The sequence below is a fragment of the Dipodomys merriami genome, unplaced genomic scaffold (genome assembly GCF_024711535.1).
Source record: "Dipodomys merriami isolate MVZ:Mamm:240054 unplaced genomic scaffold, mDipMer1.0.p SCAF_11, whole genome shotgun sequence".
Classification (NCBI taxonomy): domain Eukaryota; kingdom Metazoa; phylum Chordata; class Mammalia; order Rodentia; family Heteromyidae; genus Dipodomys; species Dipodomys merriami.
The window spans coordinates 48127973-48152908 of NW_027202382.1; the positions used below are offsets into that span (position 1 = coordinate 48127973).

The following is a 24936-nucleotide window of genomic DNA, read 5'->3' on the forward strand; positions in this document are numbered from 1 at the left end:
TCGGGCAGAAATCCCCCCCCAGCCCCACTCCTCCCCCTGCACAGCGGCCGCAGCTGATAAGTGCCTGCCACCAGCCCAGCGCCTGGAAGCTGCAGCCTCAGACCAAGCTGTCCAGCCATGCAGGGTAGGAGAACAGGGACAGAGGGGACAGGGGCATCTGCTGGCCACCGTCAGCCCGTTGACTCCAGAAATCTTGGAATGGCAAAACAGAAGAGTACATCCAAAAAGCAGACTCGTGGCACCTGCAACCACCTGCACTCCTAGGCTGGGCACCAGAAGCCAGCATCCTGCCAGCACCGTGACCTAGATCTGCATGAGAACCTTTACACCCTCCTGCCATCTTGGCTGTTCCCCTTTCTGCAGGCCAGAAAGAGGAGCCAGGAGGAGTCCGAGCACCCGACATCTCACCCTGGAAGAGCTGCAGTCAGCCCCCACTTCTGCCTGTTCTAAGTCTTGTGTTCAGTCCCCTTGCGTCCTGTGTGGCCACTGGCGGAGCCCTGAGGGACTTCAGTGCAGCTCTCGAGGCCACTGGGTGCCCCTGGATTTGACTGGTGCATTCACCCTGTCCACTCTGTGGTCGCTTCCGGCTGGACAGGAACTCTGGGAAGGAGATCTTGTCATCAAGTCATGCTGGAATGAGTGGATGTCTGTGTGCAAAAAAAAAAAAAAAATCCCTTCAACCCTTCTTTATATCATACTCAAACATTCATGTGAAAAAGCCAGGCCCTAGTGGCTCACGCCTGTCATCCTAGCTACTCAGGAGGCTGAGATCTGAGGATTGTGGTTCAAAGCCAGCCCAGGCAGGAAATTCCGTGAGACTCTAATCTCCAATAAATCACCAGAAAACTGGAAATGGTGTTGTGGCTAAAGTGCTAGAGCGCTCGCCTTGGCTGAAGAGCTGAGGGACAGCACCCAGGCCCAGAGTTCAAGCCCCACAACAACAACAACAAAAATTAACACAAAGCTGGACATTTCTTATAACAGGGAAACTTTGTAACCTTGGGCTGGGAAAGAGTCCAGATATGAAAGCAAAAGTATGATCCACTAAAGGAAAAAGGGTTCAGACTGTCACCATTCAAAATTTTGTGTGGTACTACATACCCAAGCACTCTGGAGGTAAATAAGGAGGATCATGGTCTCAAGCCAGCTCTGGGCAAAAACACACGACCTTGTGTGTAAAACAAACTAGAAGCAAAAGGACTAGGGGTATGGCTCAAGTGGTAGAACCAAGCATGAAGCCAGTAAGTTCAACACCCCCCCATAAGCATAAAAAATAGATATAAATTATTTGTCCTTCAAAAGACATGGTTAAGGAAATCCAAAAGACAAGAACCTGAATAGGAGGAAATATTTGCAACATACAGATATGATAAAGAACTTGTATCTAGAACATACAAACTAAGTTTTAAAATCCATGATGAAGAGAAACATTGGCTCAATAAAAAAAAGTGGGCAAAAAGCTGGGCACTGGTGGCTTACGCCTGTAATCCTAGCTATTCAGGAGGCTGAGATCTGAGGATCAAGGTTCAAAGCCAGCCCAGGCAGGAAAGCCTGTGACACAGACTGTACTTTGCAATTAATTACTAAAAAGTCGGAAATGGCACTGTGGCTCAAATGGTAGAGTGTTAGCCTTGAGCACATAAAGCTTAGGAACAGAGCCCAAGTCCCGAGTTCAAGCCCCAAGACTGGCACCAAAACAAAAAAGTGGGTAAAATATTTGAACAGCCAATTTACCCCCAGACTTACGAATGATCAACTTGTAGGTATAAACAGTCTTTGAAACACAAACGACAGCCCACTGAGATGGGTGTGATCGCAAAGACAATTCTCTAATGAAAGTGACCAGGTGACATTTCTACAGAGGTGGAGGCAGAGCCATGGGTGCTGGGTCGGGGATTGGGAATTGGGAATTGGCTGCAAGCTGGGGAGATGAAGATGCCCTAAAACTGCCTTGTAGTGAAGCTTGTACAAGGACAAACGTCTACAACTCATTTATCCTCAAATCGGTGAATTTAATATGTGTAATTATATGTCCATAAACCTGTCTTGTAAAATGTCTCTCATTGTAGTTGTGGACGTGTTATTTCTCCTTGTAATTCTGCCAGATTTGGCTTTGTGTATCTTGAAGTTTTTGTTATTAGGCACAATCAAGTTAAAAACAGCTTTATCTGCCCAATAAATCACACTTTCCATCATTAAGCAATGAGTGCTTTATTTATAGTAGTTCTAGAACTTTTGTTCACCTATGTCTATTGCTTTCTGATGGCATCGGAATTATTGCAATGTTCTTTGGCTTAGCATTGTGTAAACCTTTGTATCTGATCTTTTCCTGCCTTGTCTTACAAATCTCTGTCTCTCTGTCTTCCTGTCTGTCTCTTTCTGAGTGTATCTGTGTGTCTGTGTCTGTCTGTCTTTGTGCTGATACTGAGGCTTGAACTCAGGCCCTCACACTATTGCTTGGCTTTTTCACTCAAGGCTGGTGTTCTACCACTTGAGCTACAGCTCTACCTCTGGCTTTTTGCTAGTTAAGTGGAGATAAGAGTCTCATGGCCATTCCTGTCTGGGCTGACTTTGAGATGTTCTCCTCAGATTTCAGCCTTCTGAGAAACTACGATTCCAGGCATGAATCACTAGGCCCAGCAGATTCTTTGGCTCTTTTCTAAAATCTTTTTGGCATCCATGTTCTGCATTTTCATTTTGCTGGGCCTAGATTTGTAATCCTCTATCTGCTCCAACACTCACTGGGCTTTTTTATTTTTTTCTTTTTGGCAGTCCTGGGGTTTGAATTCAGAGCCTTCTGCTTGCTAGATAGGGCTGTGCTTGCTGTACTGCAGGGCCACAATCTCTAGTTCTGTTTGCTTCGGGTGTTTTCTGAATCTTGCACTGTGGTCAACCTGGACTGGGCCTCAGTCCTTCTGTTTATCCCTCTGGCATCACTAGAATAGCAGGCCTGCCCCCCACCCCCCACCTCAGCTTCTATTGACCGAGACAGGGTTCTCAGAGGTATTTGCTCAGGCTGGCCTTGAACCACGAACCTCTTACTTTCTCACTCACTAGTGTATTTCGTGCTCCTCGATACTGAACTGAGTTATCTGCTGTGGTGCTTTGTGAAATTTTTCAGATGCCTGAGGTACAAGGCAGGTTTCTTTCAAAAATATTTGCATTCACGTCTGCAAAAACAAAACAAAGTGGATGCTTCTAGTTCAAGAATCCTCTAAACTAAAATCCTGTCCTTTACCTTTTGGGATAATTGAGGGAACATAAATCCAGAGTGCTTTTTATTCTATCCTGAAAACCTGTGTGTGTGTGTGTGTGTGTGTGTGTGTGTGTGTGTGTGTGTGTGTGTGTGTGTGTGTGTGTGTGTACGTGCACACACAAGGTACTTACAGTTACTAATTCTCAGAGGATTTTCTTCCTCTTGTTCTCAGACCCACAGTTTGAGACAGGCAGTGCAGACACACAGCAGCCAGCAGGAGACAGACCCTACTGTTCACCTGGATGGGAAGGTGAACCGTGAGTTAAGGGAGAAGGCTCTTCTAGGCTCCGTAAAGTGAGTGACTTCAAAGAAAAAAAAAAGTGCTGTTCAAGTTTATCTAGGAGAATAAACGAGTTTCAATTCTCCAAGATCCAAAAGAAAAGACCATTGCAACACCTAAACACCATCCAGACTGGCCACAACTGCCCTCAATCCATCAATCAGATGTACTTGCCCCCCAGGGACTAGTCTCCCTGAAGACCACCCAACCTTCTGAAAGTCTTCCTGCGTCCTGATCTCCACACTTAGAAGAATTCGAGGTCACTGAATCCTGGTGGCTCACACTACTAATCCTGGCTACTCAGGAGGCTGAGATACAAAGGATCATGGTTTGAAATCAGCCTAAGCAGAAAAATCCACAAAAACGCTATCGCCAATTAACCAGCAAGAACCAGGCTGGAGGCATGGTTCAAGTGGTAGAGTGCCATCCAAACAAGCAAGTCAAATAAGTTCAAGGCCCTGAGTGCAAGCTCTGGCACCACTAACAAAAAAAAGACTGTACAGGACTGGGAAGGTGACTCAGTGGTAGAGCGCTTGCCTTGTATGCCTGAGGCCCTGGGTTCGATTCCTCAGCACCACGTAAGCAAAAAGAAAAAAAAAAAAGACTGTACAGTTTGTCCTTCCTCAGTCTGAGCCTGACAGTCCACATTCCCTCGCTTAGCAGGAAGCTCGCTTTGGTTCTAGAGATGTAGCAGTGGCCTCATCTGTCATAACTCAAAGCAAAGCTAGACATGCTGACCACAGTGTCCATGTTCCCCTCCTCCATCCAGAATATCCAGAACTGAGACTCTCCTACTTCCTGGCCAGCTCATTGGTACTAGCGGAAGTGAGCAATTTTTATTGTACCCTGAATATTTTGAGAGAGACAGACAGACAGACACTTGGGGTTTGAACTCAGGACCTCCAGTCCTCATTCAGTTTTCTGGCTCATGGCTGGCTAATACTTTATCACTTGAGCCACACATCCAGTCCCTTCTTTTTTCCTGTAGTGTTGGGTTCCGTGAAAGCCAAGCACTCTCCCGTGCTGAGCTCCCCTTCTAGCCTCTGTTCAGGCCCTCAATCGGTTGTATTGATAATAAATTACAAATTCCAGCCTTTGACATCTAAGGTCTCTGACTCTGAGGTCTCTGGTGCAGCCAGTGGTTGAACTCCCGTTTCCCTGCTGACTTTGAAGGCAAATACAGCAAGCCAGATGGAAGGAGGAGCTCTGGCAGACATCTCTGCATGCAGGAAGGACAAAGGCCATGAGGACTTCTGTCTGTGACCCCGGAGGCCCTCTGAAGGGAGTGACGGGCTGGTGTGTGCTAAGGCAACTTCACAAGCTTGAACATCTGGGCTGCACGCGAGACTTCTCAACCCCTAAGTGCCTTTGGGAAGTAACCCCTCTCCCCACCCCATCACCAAACTCCCCCTGCATCCCCCCCCCCCCGTCACCAGACTCTGCAGGCCCAGAGGTCAGCATCTCTGCTGTTACCCTAAAGGTAAGGCCCCACCACCTATGGTGGGTGGTCTGTGTGGCCAGCAGAGCTGCTGGCGGCCAGCAGAGCTGGGAGGGCCCCTCGGGGAGCAGCTGGACACAGCTGTGTTCCAAGGACACTGCCCTGGCCTGGCCTGGAACACAGGGTCAGACGCCATCCCCCAAGTGGGCCCAGCTCCAACAGGCCAGGCCAGGGGACGGCGTGTCCTGGGGCTTAACAGGCCCTGTTCCAACCTGACAAAGCAGTCCCCACTGCCAGCCCTGCGGTCGGAGGCCAGGCCAGTCCAGAGCAGAGGGACGCGCGTGCGCGTGCGCACCAGTCCAAGGAATTCCCAGAGGCAGCGAGCAGGTGTCATCCCCAAGTGACCAGGGGACAGCTGGAGGGGGCTTGAAAATGATAAGCCCCCCCCATACACACACTGAGAATTTAAGGAGCGGATGAAGCTGTCCCCAAATCCTACACCCAGGCACATGGCTGTCTTCCTCTGCACCCACCCAGCCTGGGCCTGTTTCCCCATTGCAAAACTTCCTGCTGCTGGTCCCACCACAGAAGCTCCCAGACTTCTCACCAGCTGTGTGTGAGAGACAGACAGACAGACAGACAGAGTCTCCACTGACCTCTGCTCCTGGACCCCTTTGCTGGTGCTTCTACCCCCTGGCCTCCCTCGCTTGGCCCCTGGCATGACCTTCTTCCTCCCTCGCCACCCATTCCCCAGGGGAAGGGTGTCTCTCAGCCACCCACCCATCAAGTGTGTGATGGATTCAGAGCCTCCCGATCTTCTCATCGATGTTTATTTTAGTCTTTAACTTCATAAGCATCCTATAGGTCATGGACGGCACCGGGTTATTTGGAAAGAACAGTCTGACCTTTACAAAAAGCTTCCTCAGTCACCCCTGTGTATCAGGGGAAAATCAAAGGCACAGATAAATGAGAAGAAGATAAACAGCCGTCGGGCGCCCCAAGCGCCTGTCTCTGCCGTCACATCTGCTCCCAATCCTCTTCGTGAAGCAACCCGTCTAACTCAAGACGCCCCTGGGCCGCAGGGCGGGAGGACCGCGCCCACTTCACACTCAGTGCAGGCCAGTGGGCAGCCTGCTCACGGTCATGGTGACTGTCTGCACCCCACACACCATCCAAAAGACTTGGACTTGGGCAGTGGACCTCAGTGCCCATGCTCTAACCATCGTGTCCTTCCCTGTGGACGGCAGCCGCGACCCACTTGGGCTGTGCACAGGGGCTCTGCAATGTCCTGCTCCCGGGGTGCTCACAGCACGGTGACCTCCCCAACCACAGACCAGCCGAGGAGAGGGGGGGCCAGGAGCTCCGGTAAGGGCAGACTTTTCCTGGAGGCCTGGTTGCTGTTCTGTCCCCCTCCAGCCAAAGTGTGGGGGTGGGGGTGGGGGGTCATAGCAACCGCTGGGGAGATGGCCAGTCAGCTGAGGCCGAGCTTCGCAGAGTCCAGGGCTGGTTCCAGGTCAAGTTTGCCTTCAGGCCAGCCAGCCCCAGAGTGCAGAACTTCCGTCTGCAGACACAGAAGGGAGTATTTCTTCTCCTTCTCCTTCCTTCCTTCCTCCCTTCCTCCCCTCCTTCTCCTCCTTCTCCTCCTTCCTTCTTTCCTCTTTCCTCTCCTCCTCCCCTTCTTCCTCCTCTTTTACTCCTCCTCTACCTCTTCTCCTCCTCCTCTACCTCTTCCTCTTCCTCCTCCTCTCCTTCCTCCTCCTGCTCCTCCTCCTCCAGGCCTGGGGCTTGAACTCAGCCCCTGAACACTGTCCCTTAGCTTTTTCATTCAAGGCTGGTGCTCTACCACTTGTGCCACAGCGCTGCTTCCAGCTCTTTTTTTTGGGGGGGGGGGGTGATGGGAGAAAGTTAATGGACTTTCCTGCCCAGGCTGGCTTTGAAGCATGATCCTCAGGTCTCAAGTCTCCTGAGTAGCCAGGACTGCAGGTGTGAGCCACTGGTGCCTGGCCACAGAGGAGAGTTCTAATCACATGAACCATCTGCCTTGTCCTGAGCAGTGTGAATAATCGGAAGCAGGAGGCCTTTTGGGTGGACTGGAGAAAGCACTGGGTCCTTGAACAGAGAGGGCACCTCCTGCATTTCTACAAGGCTACTTGGGATAGAGGTCAGCTCTCATCCTGGTGCTACAAGTTTTGAAATGTCAGCTATTCAATGAGGAGTATGGGCCTGGCTCCGCCCGCTCAGAGAGGACTGTGGGCTGGCTCCACCCAGATCTGGGGTATCCTTCATAGGAGCCCCTTGCTCCCAGTGCTTCTGAGATTGGTTTTCAAGCAAGGGTGACTGCAGACCTCCCTCCTGGCTGCTCGAGGGCCCACTCTCTCTCCCCACACCCCTCTCTATCTCTATCTACACACACACACACACACACACACACACACACACACACACACACACACACACACACACACACACACACACACACACACACACACACACACACACACACACACACACACACACACACACACACACACACACACACACACACACACACACACACACAGCAGGAGTCCAGGTGTAGGGAGTGCAGGCTGCAGCTGTACCCGTGGTACTCACCTTTCCTTCTGACAAATGACAGCCCAGTCAGGAGGGAAAGGCACTAAGCTCCCCATCCTGGGTGCTCAGAAGCAGCTCCAGGCTCCAGGAAACACCAGCATCCAAAAGGGGCCCTGTGAGCTGCCAGAATCCAAGCTCCACGCCGACAGACAGATGGAGGGAGCAGAGGGCAGCCGGGCTCTGCAGGGCTCAGGCTAACCACACCTCGGGGACTCGGTGGAACGGCGGCCACTCCTAGCCTGAGGCTGCAGTGCTGTACACTCAGGCGCACAGGTGCACATGCGCGCACACACACACTTCCGACCTCTGGAGCACTGCACGTGGCAAAGCCTATTGGACTTACCGCACGAAGTGGGCTGTGAGTGTTCACTCGACAGGTATGCAGAGAAGGGGACCTGACAGAGAGAAAGCCAGGGCCTCACCCACAAGCCCAGGTGCTTTCTCTTGGTCCTGGATGAGCAGCACCCTGATCAGCAGACATGGGCCCCAGGGCCAGTGGACCCATGACTTCCCCGAGTTCACAATGTACTGTGATTCTCTGCATTTCCCCCGCTGCCACCCACAAAAGACCATGCACCCCTCTTTTCTGGTAGATGGTGTGTTCTCATGGACACCCCCCAGGCAGGGCCCTGGGAGGCTGAGGGGGGAAGGTGGGTCTGGCTCCACCCAGGTCAAGCCAGAGCACCACGGACCTGTAAGCCACCAGCCTGGCAGCAGCCACCCGACCTCCATCCATCCCTCGGGCTGGAAGAGCCTCTTCCCACCGCCTCCACAGTGGAGGACAGTGGAAACCTGTCCTTCCCCTCCAGGCTGAGTGGGGGAGTCCCCTCCCATTCCTCAGGAGCCTCGTGGGGAGAATGCGCGGGACCGCCAGCCTCACCTCATAGATCTGGTGTGGGCCGAGCTTCTCAGACAGAAACCTTCCGATGTCAGGCAGGGCCGGGCGGACACGCCAGCTGCTGCTTCCCCAGCACTGTGGGCATGATCACAAATATGTGTGACTCCCCAGGGCAGCGGGACCACCTTGGAAGGCCATGCTGGGCCACATGGACACAGTGCATAACACACAAATGGCACCCAAGCGGTACCTTCACGTGTGCCCACTCCGGGCCCACATCCCTGCCCTGCAGTCCACAGCAGTCGCCTTGCCGCCTACGCGCCCAGTGCCAAGCCGCCTCCCACCCGAGCATCCCCAGTGAAGGTGAGCGTCACCAGCTGGCTTCCCCCGCTCTGCCCTGAGCTCGGGTATCATTCCTCTGCGAAGCAGCCTGTCTCCCTCCAGCTGCCTTTGGAACCACCGACTGCATAGCAGGGACCCGGTGAACCCCGCCCTGCCCCGGCCTACCTGCCTGGGGCCCTGTGCATTCCGTCTGTGAGATCTGTTTCACAAGCATCAGACCAACAAGCACATGGTATGGTCACTTGGTAAAATATGGCCACATGTACCTGTCCGCACATACCTGCCCCCCACACACCTGCCCATGTACCTGTCCACACACACCTGTCCACACACAAACCTGCCCCCCCACACCTGTCCACACACACACACACACCTGTCCACACATGTCTGTCCACACATACCTGGGGGGTGGGGGGGAATGGGAATCCTCCCCTGAGGTGGAGCAATGGCTGAAACAGGTGTCTATACCCCACAAAGCTGGTGGGGAAACTGGCAGTGCCAGAGGGACCAGGAGCCTCTGTTTGTGAGGGTGTCCATGATCCCAAACAACTGAACACTGGGTCTGTCAACGTACAATCATGGCCCAACTGCTCAGTCCAAAGGCTTCTCCCCCTGATTCCAATCCCCCAAACCCATTCTGGAAGGTTCCTTGTGGTAGATCCCAAGGGCTGGAAGAGGAATCCGAGTCTGAAGTCCCCTCCCCCAGGGCAGTGGCCTGTCCTCATCTCCTCCTGGACCTGGGGTCCCAGTGGGTGCTCAGAGATGGGGGGCCTGGGCGTGGCAGGAAGCTCGGTCCCCTTCCTGAAGCCCAGAGTGAGCAGATAGATCCAGAACTCGCTCAGGCCTGGAATGGCTGTGGACACGTAGGGCCTGCTTGTCCTTGCGAATGTGTCCTGGACTCTGAGGAGCAGCGAGCGTGGTGGGAGAGGAACAGCACCACAGCCCACCCCCCCCCCGTGTTCCCAGATCACTGCAGAGGACCAAGGGGTTGAGCAGAGCAAGCACCCCAGGCCCACAAAAGCTGCCCAGCCAGCCCTGGGAACATGGGACGTCTCCACAGGCTGGCCACAGACACCCAATGGTGGCAGAACGGGCCGGGAGCCCAGCCATGTACCTGCTGCAGCTCAGGCCCCGTGCCCAGCATGGACTGGCGGCGGTGGCGAGAACCTGGGCACAGACTCCAGGACCACCGTTATCTGCCGAGCCACAAATCACTCACAAGCCTCCTGCCTCCTGGGTTTCTCAGGAGTCCAACGGTATGACTTCTCAGGGCACAGTTTGCCTCCAAAGGGTATGGAGGGTGTGACTGTGGAAACATCACACCGGGGGGCTCACCGGAGCCCCAGGGGCAGCCTGCCACCCGCCAGCCAGCCAGCCGGCCACGATCTGCCATCCAACAAGACGCTGACTCCCCAGGTGAGCAGAGTGGTAGCCGCCAGCAACAGAGTCCTTTAAGAGGGAGTAAGCCCAGTGGTGCCTCAGGCCTGTAATCCTAACTACTCAGGAGGCTGAGATGTAAGAATAACGGTTCAAAGCCAGCGCTGGCAGGAATGTGTGTGAGACTCCTGTCTCCAATCAACCACCAAAAAGACAGCAGTGGTGGTGTGGCTCAAGTGGCAGAGCACTGGCCTTAAGCAAAAATGCTCAGGAACAGTGCCGGGCCTCAGTTCAAGCCCCAGGACTGTACAAAAGAAAGTAAGTAGATAGACAGATGGACAGACAGACGGTCTGACAGTGTGTGCCAGGGAGCCCTAGTGGCAGATCTTGCTGGTTCCCCCCTGGCCTTCCAAGCTTCCATCCCCGCCCTACCCCCACCCCCAGCAAGATCAAGTCTTCTGGGCTGGAAAGGCGGCAGACTTGGTAGGCCTGTTCTCCGGCTCTCCCTCTGAGCCTCAGTGTCCTTTTCTGTAACAGAGGATGCCTTGCTCCTGGCTAGGGGAGAAGGGCTACCAAGCTCAGCACACAAGCTATAAACAGACCTCAGTGTGTCCTGCCCTCTCCCTCCCGGCAGAACCCCCCAGAGGCCCTGTCACAGGAGCTGACAGCCTGGCCCCCCCTCACACCGCCGGGGTGCCCTAGGTCTCCCAGTGGAACATTTTTGACATACTCTAAGCCAGAAGCGAAAACAAGATGAAAACTTAGTAATTGCTGTTGGCAGGGAGTCTACGGGCCAGCTCAGGGCCAAAAATAACTCGGGGGAGGGGTCCCAGCCACCTGCAACCCTGGGGCTCCATCTGGGCTCTGTTTGATCATAGAGCAAAGGACGGCTGGAGCTGACCCAGCCTGCTTCCCGCTGGCGAGGACGAAGCGGAGAGACAGGCGGGGACTTGGGAAAGCAGAGAATACAGGACAAAGCGAGTCCATCACTCAGCCCCCTTTGGGCCAGGAAGCGTCCAGCCATCCGGAAAAATGTAATGTCCGACTTGAGCAAGACACACATCTGCTATGCTGCTTACGGGCCACAAATAGTTGGCTACAGTCTAGGAGAGGGTGTTGGCTGAGGCGGCAAGAAGCCGATGCCAGGCTGGCAGGGCAGGTACCCTCCCAGCTCTTGTCTGCCAGGCCTGGCCAGCGTGATGAAACGGAGGCTCACCGACAGCAACTGCAGAGAGTGGCTTGATGTACCCAGACCCCGGAGGACGAGGGGCCAGGCCCAGGGTCCCAGGGAAGCTGATGGGACAGCGGGGGGGGGGGGGGGGGAGCGTGCAGCCCGCCCGACTCTTCCCTGCTCCCCTCCAGATCCCCACGCAGCATACACCTGAGGCCTGTGACTTGAAGCCCCATGAAGGCTTGGCTCTCAGGATCCACCTCCTTCCCTCTCCGTGCTGTTGTCCGTCTGTCCATGATGGCCTGAGTGCCACACCCTGTCCTGCCACCTCAGGGTGCAGGAGGGGGTCTCCGTTCGTCACCCTGTTCCTGTCTCCCAGACACCCTGTGAGCCAGGAGCTATGGGCTGTCTTATGGACCAGGATACCAAGGCTGAGAAAAGATGGGTGGCTAGTCAGCGCTTGTGACCCAGGCTGCCCGCCTCCACCTCCATCTCTTCCTCTTTTCCCTCTGAGCTGACCTCACCCCTCCTGAGAAGCAGCCATGTGCAGCAAAGCCACTGTCTTCAGACACCTGCTAGTCTACCAGGCCCAAAGCCTGACTGAGGGTCCAGAAGTGAGAAGAGCATCTGCTCCCAAGTGCCCTCCTGGTCACTACACAGTCCAGAACCGTGCATCAGCTCCTGGGCACCCTCCTGATCACTACACAGTCTAGAACAATACATCAGCTCCCGAGTGCCCTCCTGATCACTACACAATCCAGAACCGTGCATCAGCTCCCCAGTGCCCTCTTGATCACTATACAGTCCAGAACCATGCATCAGCTCCTGGGCACCCTCCTGATCACTACACAGTCTAGAACAATACATCAGCTCCTGGGCGCCCTCCTGATCACCTACAAGGTCTAGAACCATGCGTCAGCTCCCAGGTGCCCTCCTGATCACCTACCCAGACTAGAACCATGCATCAGTTCCTGGGCACCCTCCTGGTCACCTACACAGTCCAGAACCATGCATTAACTCCCTGGGCACCCTCCTGGTCACTACACAGTCTAGAACCATGCATCCGCTCCCAGGCACCCTCCTGATCCCCTACACAGTCTAGAGCCATGCATCAGCTCCCAGGCACCCTCCTGATCCCCTACACAGTCTAGAGCCATGCATCAGCTCCCAGGTGCCCTCCTGATCACCTACACAGTCTAGAGCCATGCATCAGCTCCCAGGTGCCCTCCTGATCACCTACCCAGACTAGAACCATGCATCAGCTCCCAGGTGCCCTCCTGATCACCTACCCAGACTAGAACCATGCGTCAGCTCCCAGGTGCCCTCCTGATCACCTACACAGTCTAGAACCATGCATCAGCTCCTGGATGCCCTCCTGATCACTACACAGTCTAGAGCCGTGCATCAGCTCCTGGGCGCCCTCCTGATCACTACACAGTCTAGAGCCGTGCATCAGCTCCTGGGTGCCCTCCTGCACACTGGTAGAGTTAGGCCCCTTGGTCCTAGGAGAGGAGGAGAGGTAACATGGGAGTCCATCAGAAAGGCATGATGCCACCCAGGCAGGAAGCAAACCCTCAGCTCCTCCTAGTGGTCTACAAAGACCCAGCCACCCAGAGAACTGGCCTGTGCTTCACAAGAAGCAAGAACAGAAGTTGAGGTGTTGTTCCAACCACCTGATCCAATCTGCTCTCTAAGGATGGCATGAAGCAGCCTGTACCCCAAAGGAAGGACTTCCCTTGTCCCTCTGTGGACCACTCGGCCTGGTCTTACAAACACCCAGCAGCCTATAACCTGCAGGAAGAATGTGTGCCACATATACATAAGGACCTACACACACATACATAAACACAGGGACATGTGCCACATACACAACACAGAGAGACCCATGCATAAGCATGTATACCAGAACACACTGACACACACATACATAAGTGCATATGCACCTGCATGTGTACACATCACTGTACACCAGGCACATGATCACGTATGCATACAGATAGACACAGACACATGCACACAGAGACCCATTCATAAACATGAATATAGGCACATATGTATACACCAGCACACACATGCATTTGTGCATATGTGCTTGTGTGCACACACATGAATACACATATTACATGTATAGCATGAATATACATGTTTAGGCACATGCACACAGAGACCCACACAGAGAACATGCATGCCTGTGCACACACGCTGACATATGTGTGTGCACGTGCAGAGACATGCATATACACAGAGATACATGAGTATCCGGCACGTGTGTGCATGTTAATGTACACCGTGGCATGTGAATAGACATGCATACATACATGTATAGACACTTGCACACACACAGGCACGTGCCTGCACCTGCACACGCTCACGAACTGCCCACTTGCAGACTGCAAAGTGGCTGGAGGAAGTCTCAGCAGCCCCACACACTCCGCACACCCAGCCGGTCCTCAGGCCCATCCAATCACCCTCTGAAACATCCAACCCACCAAAAACACATATTTTCCTAACCTCAGGCATCTGGCTGCCGCACACCCACTGGAAAAGCAGGAGGAGAGCAAGAGACAGGCAAGAAAAACCACAAGGCAGACCACAATGTTTATAGAACAGGTCACCGAATTATACAGAACAATATTTTCCTTACAGATGCAATTCCTTCCTGGCTGAGCTGGATGCCAAGGCCTGTGCTGGCCCCAGGAACCCTGGTAAGGACCCAGGCATGCGAGAGCCCACAGGAGCTAGGCCGGATGGAGTGAGCTGGCTGTTGGAAATGGGTTGGAAACCACAGGACATTTTCACAGACTCTGGTCAGAAATGCATGCACGTGGAGCCGGCATGCGTGCCACCTTGCTCACCTGTGCGTCCGGATAGCACTGGGCCTGCGGGCAGGATTGAGACCTTGGCCAGCAGGTCTGAGCGTCTCACAGGGGCCCAGCTCCCGGGAGGACACTGACCCCTTGGCTCACCTGGGCATTCCCCAAGTCTTTGTGGCTCCCAGCCAAAGCTGGAAGCTGCCCCAAATGGGGTGCAAATGCCTGGAATTTGCAGACGTGGTCTGAGTGCTGGAAGAGAAGGAACCTGAGGTTTTGGCTCTGCCTTTAGCTGCCTCAGAAGGCTGGAGGGATGCAAAGAAGGACATGGCGGGGGGGGGGGTCCCCTGCCTGGGAGGGGAGATGGCCCAGCCGCACCCACTTGGCAGGGGCTAAGTTGGAACTGAGTTACAAAGACCACGTGGCCTCTGGGTCACCGCGTGGCCAGATGCATCAAGGAGACGGAGTCCGTGGAAATGAGAGGAAGCAAGAGCAGGTATCTGACAGGAAGGGGAGGGCACAGCAGGCACTAAGGACCAGCCCTGGTGGCAGCCATGTTTGCTGCCCGCCTCCCCCAGGCTTTGACTGCCTGGTGCCCTGAGACTGAGCCCCACAGAGAGGCTCGAAGGAGCTACAAGGTCAGCCCCGAAGCCAGCCCACGGGAAGCCTGCTTCCCTGACTCCCTGAGCTCTTCACCGCGCGCCGCCAAAGCAGGCCGTACACCAGGTGAGTGACATGCCCCCTGCCATGGTCCCACACCACATCCCACCCTGCTAACTGGACAGTCAAGAAAGCCATGACCTCCCCCAGCCTCTGCCCCTGGTCCCATCCCTGCTGCTTCAGGGAACTCCCTAAAACCTGGGGGATCTACCTCCACTCCGCCCACTCCCTGTTCCCATGGACAGGAGTTTGTGTTTTGGCTTTGACCGCTGGAGGAGGAGGGACATCCCCCCTAGGGACCATGGCAAGTAGGGGGGGGGGCCCTCAAGCCTAGGGCCGACCAGGCATGCACTGAAGGGTTGACCCCTGCCCTGTTTTCCCAGGTGCACACGGACGTCAGGCAGAACTGCAGCTACACGCAGACTACCTGAAGCAGGCAGGGCAAGCCACCGCAGCCCGGTGCAAACTTTCCACTGTGAGCCCCACCGAAAGCCCCTACCTCCCCAGACCTAACGGCTTTTCACTCACCTCTGCCTCCTCACCCAGACCCCATCAAAGCCCGACTCCAGCCCCACCTCCCTGCAAGGCCTTCCAGGCTGTGGGAAGGCTGGGTCCCTCGCTGATCTTCAATAAACAGTCCCAGCTTGTGAAAGATCGAGTCCAGCCTTTTCCTTTCTCCATTTTCCTAACATTGGGTGCTGGAACTCAGAAGAGGCAAAGCGCCAGGAGTAACGGGGTCCCCTCCGCCGGGGCCACGCACCCCCTGGCTGCCTCTCATCCAGCCGTTAGTTATTCTCTCTTCTTCCATTCTCCACCGGGAGCACAGAGTCCTCTGTGCTTACTACACTTTTTTTTTTTGTCCATCATAGGGCCTGAACTCTGGGCCTGGGCGCTGTCCCTCAGCTCTTCAGCTCAAGGTGAGCGCTCTACCACTTGAGCCACAGCGCCACTTCTACTTTCCTGAGTGGTTCATTGAAGATAAGAGTCTCCTGGACTTTCCTGCCCAGGCTGGCTTTAAACCATGATCCTCAGCTCTCAGTCTCCTGAGTAGCTAGGATGACAGGTGTGAGCCTCCAGCCCGACCTGGACCTCCCTGAGTTCCCGTGGCCTTTGTCTACATAAGCAGTGCATGCCTCGTGGACACCTGTCCTGTGTGGCTTGAGTTGTTACTGGGCCCCTGTGTAAACCCTGGGGCTGGCCCTCTGTCCTTCTAATCTCCCCCCCTCCCTGGTCCCCAGACTCTTGATCTCCAGGCATGAGGCTCTTCGCCATTTGAATGACTCCATCCACCACCCCAAAGCCTCCAGGACAAGGTAACCAACCATGGTCCATAGTGGCGGCCTTGTGACAAGGGCCTGGGGACTCCAGGAGTCCCTTTCTTCCTGTCTTCGGGGTCCCCAGAGACTCCAGGAGTCTCTCACGCTTGACTGACCCCGACACCCTTTCATTAGGACTTTGGAGAAGCCATCTCTTCATTATTGGAAAGCGCTGGTTTGCCTCCCCAAAGCCTGGGGCCGTGGGAAGTGGGAAGCCAGGAAGGCAGGCCCCTCCACCGCCTGCCAGCGCTCCCCAATGGGCTCCAAACTGTCTCCCACAGACACCCCATTGGTTTGCCTGCCGTCTACTCTGCAGACTCTTGGGCTGGCTGATTTATAAGCCAAAAAAAAACCAGACTTGTGTCCTACTGAAATCTGGCCTCACTATCATTTAGACAAAGGCCACCATTGGTCTGAACTTTGAACCTTCAATTTTATGTCCTTACTGATTTCAACAATTTTCTCCAATGAAATGGCAGAGTCCGAGGCCCCATAGGCCCAAGCCTCCCCAAACCTTCGATCCAAACTGCCCTCTGTTCATCCTGTCCTGCCTCAAAAATTCTCCTTTGCGGTCCTCCTGCCTCACACTCTAAAATACCGACAAACCGGCTCAACCTTCACCCAGTCTGAGCCTCCTCCTGACCCCTCCTCCCTCCATCCCCCACCGCTAAGGCCCATTAGCCTCCAAAGCCTCTGGCCTCTCCCTCCCACTCACCCCCCTTTCCAGCTCCCCCTCCACCCAGGTCCATCCTCCTCTCCCCTCCTCCATCCCCTCATCTGAAACTACCCATGTTTCCCTTCCTAGAGAGCGGGCAGGACACACACACACACACACACACACACACACACACACACACACACACACACACACACACACACACACACACACACACACACACACACACACACACACACACACACACACACACACACACACACACACACACACACACACACACACACACACACACACACACCCCTTTCACCCTAAATGAGATGGAACCTAGTGAACAAAGACTGGGCCATTTTCAGACAATCCTCTCCATTATAAACACTGTTTACCAGGACTGCCCAATTGTACTCTCACCTGCTATGATATTCAGCACATTCTTTTTTTCTTTCTTTTTACCAATCCTGGGACCTGAACTCAGGGCCTGGGCACTGTCCCTGAGCTTCTTTTTTTTGCTCAAGACCAGCACTCTACCACTTGAGCCACAGCACCACTTCTGACCTTTTCTATGTACGTGGTACTGAGGAATCAAACCCAGGACTTCATGCGTGCTAGGCAAGCACTCTACCACTGAGCCACATTCCCAACCCTCAGCACATTCTTATTTCAACCCTAATGCCATTTTAAGGTTGGCCAGGGCTCACACCAATAGCCTAAATGAACAAAGTGCCCCTCCAGTGGCACTGTGGCTCAAGTGGTAGAGTGCTCGCCTTTAGCTGAACTGGTCAGAGACAGCACCCAAGCCCAGAGTTCAAGCCCAAGCCTGACAAAAACAAAAACCGGGCTGGGAAGGTGGCTCAGTGGTAGAGCGCTTGCCTTGCATGCCCGAGGCCCTGGGTTCGATTCCCCAGCACCACATGAGCAAAAAGAAAAAGCCGGAGGTGGCGCTGTGGCTCAAGTGGTAGAGCGCTAGCCTTGAGCTGAAGAGCTGAGGGACAGCGCCCAGGCCCAGAGTTCAAGCCCCACGACCGGACCCCCCCCCCCCAAAAAAGTTTCCAAACTGGCAAGGAACAGCAGGAGGATGGAGGGGCTTAGAATCCGCCACTATTTTGCTCCTCCAAGTGAAACCAAACTGGTATGAGTCTCTGTCCCAAACCCAATCCTCTACCTCTCCGGCCCTCCTCTCTGAGGTGAGCCCTTAATTTGGGACCCTCTCCACCCTGCCATGGCTTCCCACCACAAACCATCCTTATCTCTCTTAAAGACCCCACATCTCTTGTAACCCAAGACCAACCAATACCCATTTAACCTTCCCACCCACTGAGGGCTAAAACCCATTATCCTCCACCTTCTCTTGGCCTCCTTCCTAACTCCCATTCATTCTCCTCATAACACACCTATCCTGGGAGTCAGAAAGCTGAACAGCTCCTATCGCTTAGTCCAGGATATAAAATTCACCAAGGCATTATCCCCACGTGCCCCATTGTGTCCAATCCTTACCCCCGCCTCCCCCTAGTCCCCCAATTGCCGATCCTTTTCGGTCTTTGACCCATCCCTGTAAACCCACCTTCACCTGGGAAGGCCCAGACACCCTCAGGCCCAGCTAAGATGGACAGTGCTCCCTCAGGGGTCTCATGAGAGCCCCCGTTATTTTGGCCAAGCCCCGCAACAAGACTTGGCCTCCCTAACCTTCTCCTCCATTTCCTCCTTTGATATGTAGATGACTCCTTGGCAGCCTTTCGGCTGACCTAAGCATTAAACACTCCGAATTCCCTTGCTTCTTGGGGTCCTAGGGCCTCCAAAGACAAAGCCCAGAGATGCCAAGAATCACTTCCATGTTTGGGACTAACCACTTCCCAACAGGGAGGGATGAGCCATACAACCCTGGGGTTCAGGTGCTCGACTTAACTATCCTCCGCCTCCACCCAGGCGAGATGCTGGCCCTGCTTGGCCTCTTTGATTTCTTCCGTATCTGATCCCTGGTTTTCCCCTCACAGACTGCCCTCTGCACCCCATCAGTAAGGGGCCCCTGGACGAGCCCCTCCCATCCCCCAGCTCTCTCTGCACCTATGGGCCGGCTGAAGTTCTCCCTGTCAAAGGCGTCTACCCTCTCCTTCCCTGACCGTAACAAGCCCTTCTTCCTTTTCCTGCATCTGAACAAAGGACAGGAGTCAGCCATTCTTGGACAAAAATGAGGAGACACCTTCTTCAATTACATTACTGATCCCAAACCCTAGATCTCTCTCTCTCTCTCTCTCTCTCTCTCTCTCTCTCTCTCTCTCTCTCTCTCTCTCTCTCTCCCCCCCCCCACCCATTCTCCCATACTTCAGACCAACCCATCCAGGGGAACCCCTCCTGGTGCTCAGGAAAACTTCACCCCTGGCCTTATCTGAAAGCGCGGGACCGCCAGCAGCAGGACCCCACAGAACCCCCAAATGGGACCGTTCAGACAACAAATCCCCAACAGCTCAGGACAAAGGAATTCCAGAGAAGAGTCTGACCTCTTTCCCAGTCTCCTCTCCCAGCCCAATCGTTTTACAAAGGACTTACCTCTCCCCTCTGGGCCCAACCTTTTTATGCGTGGGAAGATGGACTGGGAAGGATTGACTCCCACCCTGCTTTCCCAGGCGCACACCGACGTCAGGCAAAACCCCAGATACACACGGACTACCCGAAGCAGGCAGCCGGCGCAAACATTCCACTGCGAGCCCCACCGAAAGCCCCCACCTCCCCAGACCTAGCAGCTTTTCCACTCACCTCTGCCTCCTCGCTCAGACCCCATCAAAGCCCAACTCCAGCCCCACCTCCCTGCACAGCCTCCCTGTGGAAAGGTTGCTGCCCCTCTGCTGTTCCTCAGTAAACAGTCCTTGCTGTGGAAGATCGAGTCTGGCCTTTTCCTTTCTCCATTTTCCTAACACGCACCCCTCCACCTCAGCTTCAGGGAGACCCTGAGGTTCCCTAGGGAAACGGGCACCCTTCCCATGGTCTGGCCCTGTGCCTGGGATGGCTTCCCTGGGCCCCCTGGGCCCACCCACTCCCTCATGCCCCAAGAGCCACGTGCCCGTCTCTGACCACTGACTGTTCGAGCCCTGATTACTTGCCAGCTTCTGCCCACTGCAAAAACCCTTGCTTCCTTCCTTGGTCAGACCGGTGCTCCCCTGGGGCCCTGGCAGTTCCTCTCAGTCTTGAGATGGGTTTGTTCCATGGGAGACAGTCCTGAAGCCTGCAAGGGGCGCTGTACAGATTCCCCCAGGTCCGGAAGAAATGCCTGTCAGCCATGGGAGGGGCGGGGACCACAAGCATTACCCCCAGCCCTGAGACAACAGCTCCCAAACTGCCTCATCCCTGAGGACATTTAGTAAGGACTAGTAGTGAATGTTAAAATCTGATGTCTCAGGATTATGAGATTTGTGCTTAACTGCAAACTCCAGGGCCTGCCAAGCTTGTGGTGCAATTCTATCTTCAGACACCAGGTGGAAGCCAAGACCACACCATCTTCCTCACCCACCTGGGGCCTTCCCAATGGTTTTTGGGGATCCCTAGAGGGGGTAAGAGTTCTGAAAACAAGAGAATGAATGCTGCAGAAATGACCACCCCCTAACAATGCCCAGAAGTGGTATTGTTGGAAGACAGAGGGAGAATCTGTGAGTCTCCAGTCACTGACTTCTACCACAAGTCAGGTCGCTTGGCTCTATCCGCAGGGCCTAGGAAGGCTTTCCAGTGACGGGAACACAGCCAACCCGAGGTAGGAGGTGGCTGAAGCCCATGCACTTGTAGAGATCAGGCCTCTTTGTCCGCCGTGGCTCCCAGGAACCATCAAATGGCAAAGAAAGTAGGTTTGGCTCAGGTTGGAGTTGGAAATTCTATCTGCTATCCTGCCCTGATATCCCGACTTTATCAGGGAACCCACCTTATCTGGAGGTATGGCAGGGCCTGCCCCACACCAGCCAGGAAGAGAGCAGGAAAAACAGCAGCAGGAGGGCTGCTGCCAGGGTCAAGGCAGGCACCAGGTCCGAGTCCTCGGGCCCAAGGACAGCATCACCGGGAGCACCTCCAGGGGCCTCAGGGAACCCAGACAGCTGGATACCAGAGACCTTCTCCTCTGGGGGCCCTGGGCGGCCCATCTGTGGGAAGGAGTGGGAATGGGGGAGTCCAGGGTCAGCCTCCCCCCTGGGGAGCCCCCTGCCGCCTTCTGTGTGCCTTTGTCACTGGTTCCTGGGCAGTCCTGCCAGGAGCACAGGTGACATGGCCAGGAGAGGCCCCACCCTGACCCTGGACCGTGACACTGGGCTTCTGTTCTCCAGTAAGGATCAGGGAGACCACCAAGCACAGGCTTCACCCCCACCTCCTTACCTTCCTTTGACATTCCAGAAAGCCAGGCTCAGCCCCTCTGCCTGCTCCGGTCCCCGGAATGCCACTCTGCCAGTTCCCTAGGTACCTGGAGGCTGGCAGGCTGGTCTGGATGTGATTGATCATGATCTTTGTTCCGCATGGGACAGAGCCACGACTCGGCTGCTGGCCACGCCCTCTAGCTGCACAGGTGTCCTGAGGCACCCACCAAGTCACAGCCATCTTCCAGGTGAGAAGAGAGAGGATCAGCAGACCCAGAACTCCCAAGAAGCCCTGGGGGTGGGTGGCAGAGACAGCAGGGGACCACAGGTGACTTCCCACGCTGAGACAATCCGGAAGTCCCAGGGGTCTGATGGCCCAGACAGCTAGGCCCCAGGCCCTGCTGGCTACTCCAGGGGTGTTGAGCATGGTCTCTTCCTCCCTGGTCCTGGGGTGCTTGCCCCAGGGAGGTGGGGGGGGCGGGGCTTGGAAGAGGCAGGCCCCTCTGGGCTACCTTACCAACGTAGATCTGATGAGTTGTTAGAGAGCACATCGGCCTGAGGACTCTCTTCTGCGGGGCACACCCACCTGGGGCGGGGCTAGAAGTGGAACTGAGCAGTGGAAATGAGGAAAGCCTCCGCCCCTCGGGGAGCATCAACCCCGGAGTGGCTGCAGCTGTCCCAGGACACAGCCAAGCTAGGACCCCATCCCAAAACTGCCCTGTGCTTCCTGGAGGCACAGAAGCTCAGCCAAGTCAGCAAGAACTTTCCAGAACCTCTGGTAGCCAGCACAGCCTGTGTAGGAATGGTATGGAGCAAAAGGGAGCAAATACCCCAACTCCTCAGAATCTGGGTACAGGCGCCAGGGCTTGGGGCAGACCTTGGCGGGAGGAGGTAGCAGGCAGACCTGCAGGAGTTTTGAATCAGTTAAAGAGCAGAAGATAAAAGAGCAGAGGAGACTGGCAGGAGACTGACAAAGATGTTTATCACCTTGTTAGGCTTAAAATGGGCTGTAGGGCTGGGAAGATGGCTCAGTGATAGAGTGCTTGCCTTGAGCTGAAGAGCTGGGGAACAGTGTCTAGGCCCAGAGTTCAGGCCCCACAACTAGCAAAAAATAAATAAAATAAAATGGGCTGTAGCCAGGTGCTAGGTCTCACACCTGTAATCCTAACCAGGGAGGAGACTGAGATCTAAGGATCATGATTCAAAGGCAGGCAGGGCAGGAAAGCCTTTGAGACTTGATTTCCACCAAAAAAAAGCCTGAAGTAGAGACTTGGCTCAAGTGGTAGAGCATCATCCTTGAGCACAAAAGCTAAAGGACAGCACCCAGGCTCTCAGTTCAAGCCCAGGACCAGTATAAGAAAACAAGGTGGAATGCTTGAAACTGTCTTCAGCTCAGGACAGAAAAGTCAACAGCACGTTCACTCAGCCAACTCCTCCCACACACACACACACCCAGGCACAATGGGGTTTCTGCCACATTTAGCACCTGCTCGCTGTATCCACAAATCCATCCAACAAGTCCTTCCAAGGGCAGCTGCACACAGAGTGTGCCCCGTACCATGTCAGGCCGCATGGCCAGGAAGAGGGAACACACTTGAGAACACAAGGTGGAGAGATCTGGAGAACCCGCCAGTGAAGGAAACCTGACCAGACTTGTCCTTGACCTATGGTCCCCTTCCCAGCACCAGCAAAGATCAACCTAACCTGATCACAGCAGCTCGCGCCCCAGCACCCTGAGGGCATCTGCGGTGACAAATGTGCACTATACATCGACTGAACCATTGCTCTGCACGATGCAACCTTCAAAACATGTGAACAGATCTCTTCAAAGGGATCCTTGTCACACAGGTTGCTCACGCCTGTGATCCAAGCCTCTTAGGAGGCTGAGATCTGAGAATCGAGGTTCAAAGCCAGCCCAGGCAGACAAATGTGAGAGACTAGAAGAAAGGAGAGGAGGGGAGAGAGAAAGGGGGAGAGGAGAGGAGAGGAAAGGAGAGATTCATTTTGTCATGTGTGTGTGTGTGTGTGTGTGTGTGTGTGTGTGTGTGTGTGTGTGTGTGTGTGTGTGTGTGTGTGTGTGTGTGTGTGTGCTTGTGCACTCACCATTAGCCTACTATAAAGCTGATTAAAAAAAATACATTTAAGAGTTTGGTGTTGATGGCTTACACCTGTAATCCTAGCTACTCAGGAGGCTGAGTTCTGAGGCTCATGATTCAACGCCAGCCTGGGCAGGAAAGTTTGTGAGACTCTTATCTTCAATTATCTACTAAAAAGTCAGAAATGACACTGTGGCTCATAGTGAGCATAAAAGCTCAGGGACAGTCCCCAGGCCCTGAGTTCAAGCCCCAGGTCCGCACATGCTCACACACACACACACACACACACACACACACACACACACACACACACACACACACACACACACACACACTTTTCAAATGAACTAGAAATTAGGATGATTCTATTTTTGAAGTTCAAGAGCCAGAAATGGAATTGGAAATACAGAAATCGGTCATGAGATTTCCGGAGGAAGGATGATAGGGGAGGAAGTCTGGGGTTTTCTGGGTGCTCTGATACTCATTATCTGACCTGGGAAATTATTACAAGATATACACAGAGACCAGTGTGTGGAGCTATGCACTTAAAATGTGTTATTACAGCCGGACGCCAGTGGCTCACATGTCATCCTAGCTACTCAGGAGGCTGAGATCTGAGGATTGCAGTTCAAAGCCAGGAAAGGAAAGCCCGTGAGACTCTTATCTCCAATAAACCATCAGAAAACTGGAAGTGGCACTGTAGCTCAAGTGGTAGAGCACTAGCCTTGAGCTTAAGAGCTGAGGGACAGCGCCCAGGCCCAGAGTTCAAGCCCCATGACCGACCAAAAAAAAAAAAAAAACTGTTCTTACAGCTGGGCACGGTTGGCTCATGAGTGAGCAGCTCTTGGCTGAGTAAGATCTGAGGATTCTCATTCAAAACCAGCCTAGGCAGAAAAGTCCATGAGACTCTTATCTCTTAACTAGCAAAAAGCCAGAAGCAGAGATGTGGATCAAGTGGGAGAACACCAATCTTGAGCATAAAAAGCATGAGGCCCTGAATTCAAGCCATGAGACACTCTCTCTCTCTCTCTCTCTCTCTCTCTCTCTCTCTCTCTCTCTCACACACACACACACACACACACACACACACACACACACACACACACAAGTGGATCATGCCTATAATTCTAGCTACTTGGGAGGATCAGAAGTTTACAGTTCAAAGCCAACCTGGGCAGAAAAGTCCATCAGACTCCATCTCCAGAACAATGACCAGCAAAAAGTGGGGCTGGAGATGTGTCCCAAGTGGTAGACTGCCAGTCAAGCAGAGTTCAAATTCTAGTACAAGGGGAAAGAAAATGTGTGTTGTCTCCACTTTAACAAGTGGTTGTGAGGGGAGGAAAATGGGGGAAAGAAAAGGGTGACCAAGAATCATTGTACTCTTAACCTGACTTGTGGACTTGTAACTCCTTTGCACTGCCAGGGGGAAGGGCCTCCTAGACTGGTAAGGTCCCAGACGGTGTGAGAAAAACTAAGCTGAGAAATTGGCTGTTTACTAAAAACAAAGAGAGGCCATAAAGGGAGACCTTAAAACTTATTTCACACAGACTTCAGCCCTATCTCATACCCTGTTTAATTAGAATGGTGCCTGCTGTGCTACATTGTGTATCCTCCTGTAGCTACCTTCGTAATAAATCTGCTGTAACTGTCTTTGTAACCACCCCAGCTTCAAGGATGCAAGGATATAGGACTTTATGTTTCTGGAATGTACAGCCCCCACAAGTAAGAAATTTCGCCT

The 24936-nt window shown here is 54.0% G+C and overlaps 1 long non-coding RNA gene across 1 annotated transcript; it reads right to left on the minus strand.

Annotated features, from left to right (window-relative positions):
* Nucleotides 1-20879, minus strand: LOC138816745 (uncharacterized). The gene is made up of 5 exons (XR_011368724.1): nucleotides 20682-20879; nucleotides 8468-8560; nucleotides 7931-7982; nucleotides 3388-3494; nucleotides 1-647 (listed from the first exon to the last, which is right to left on the minus strand). It is a non-coding gene; the product is annotated as an uncharacterized lncRNA (long non-coding RNA).
* Between the last annotated feature and the right edge of the window lie 4057 nt (nucleotides 20880-24936).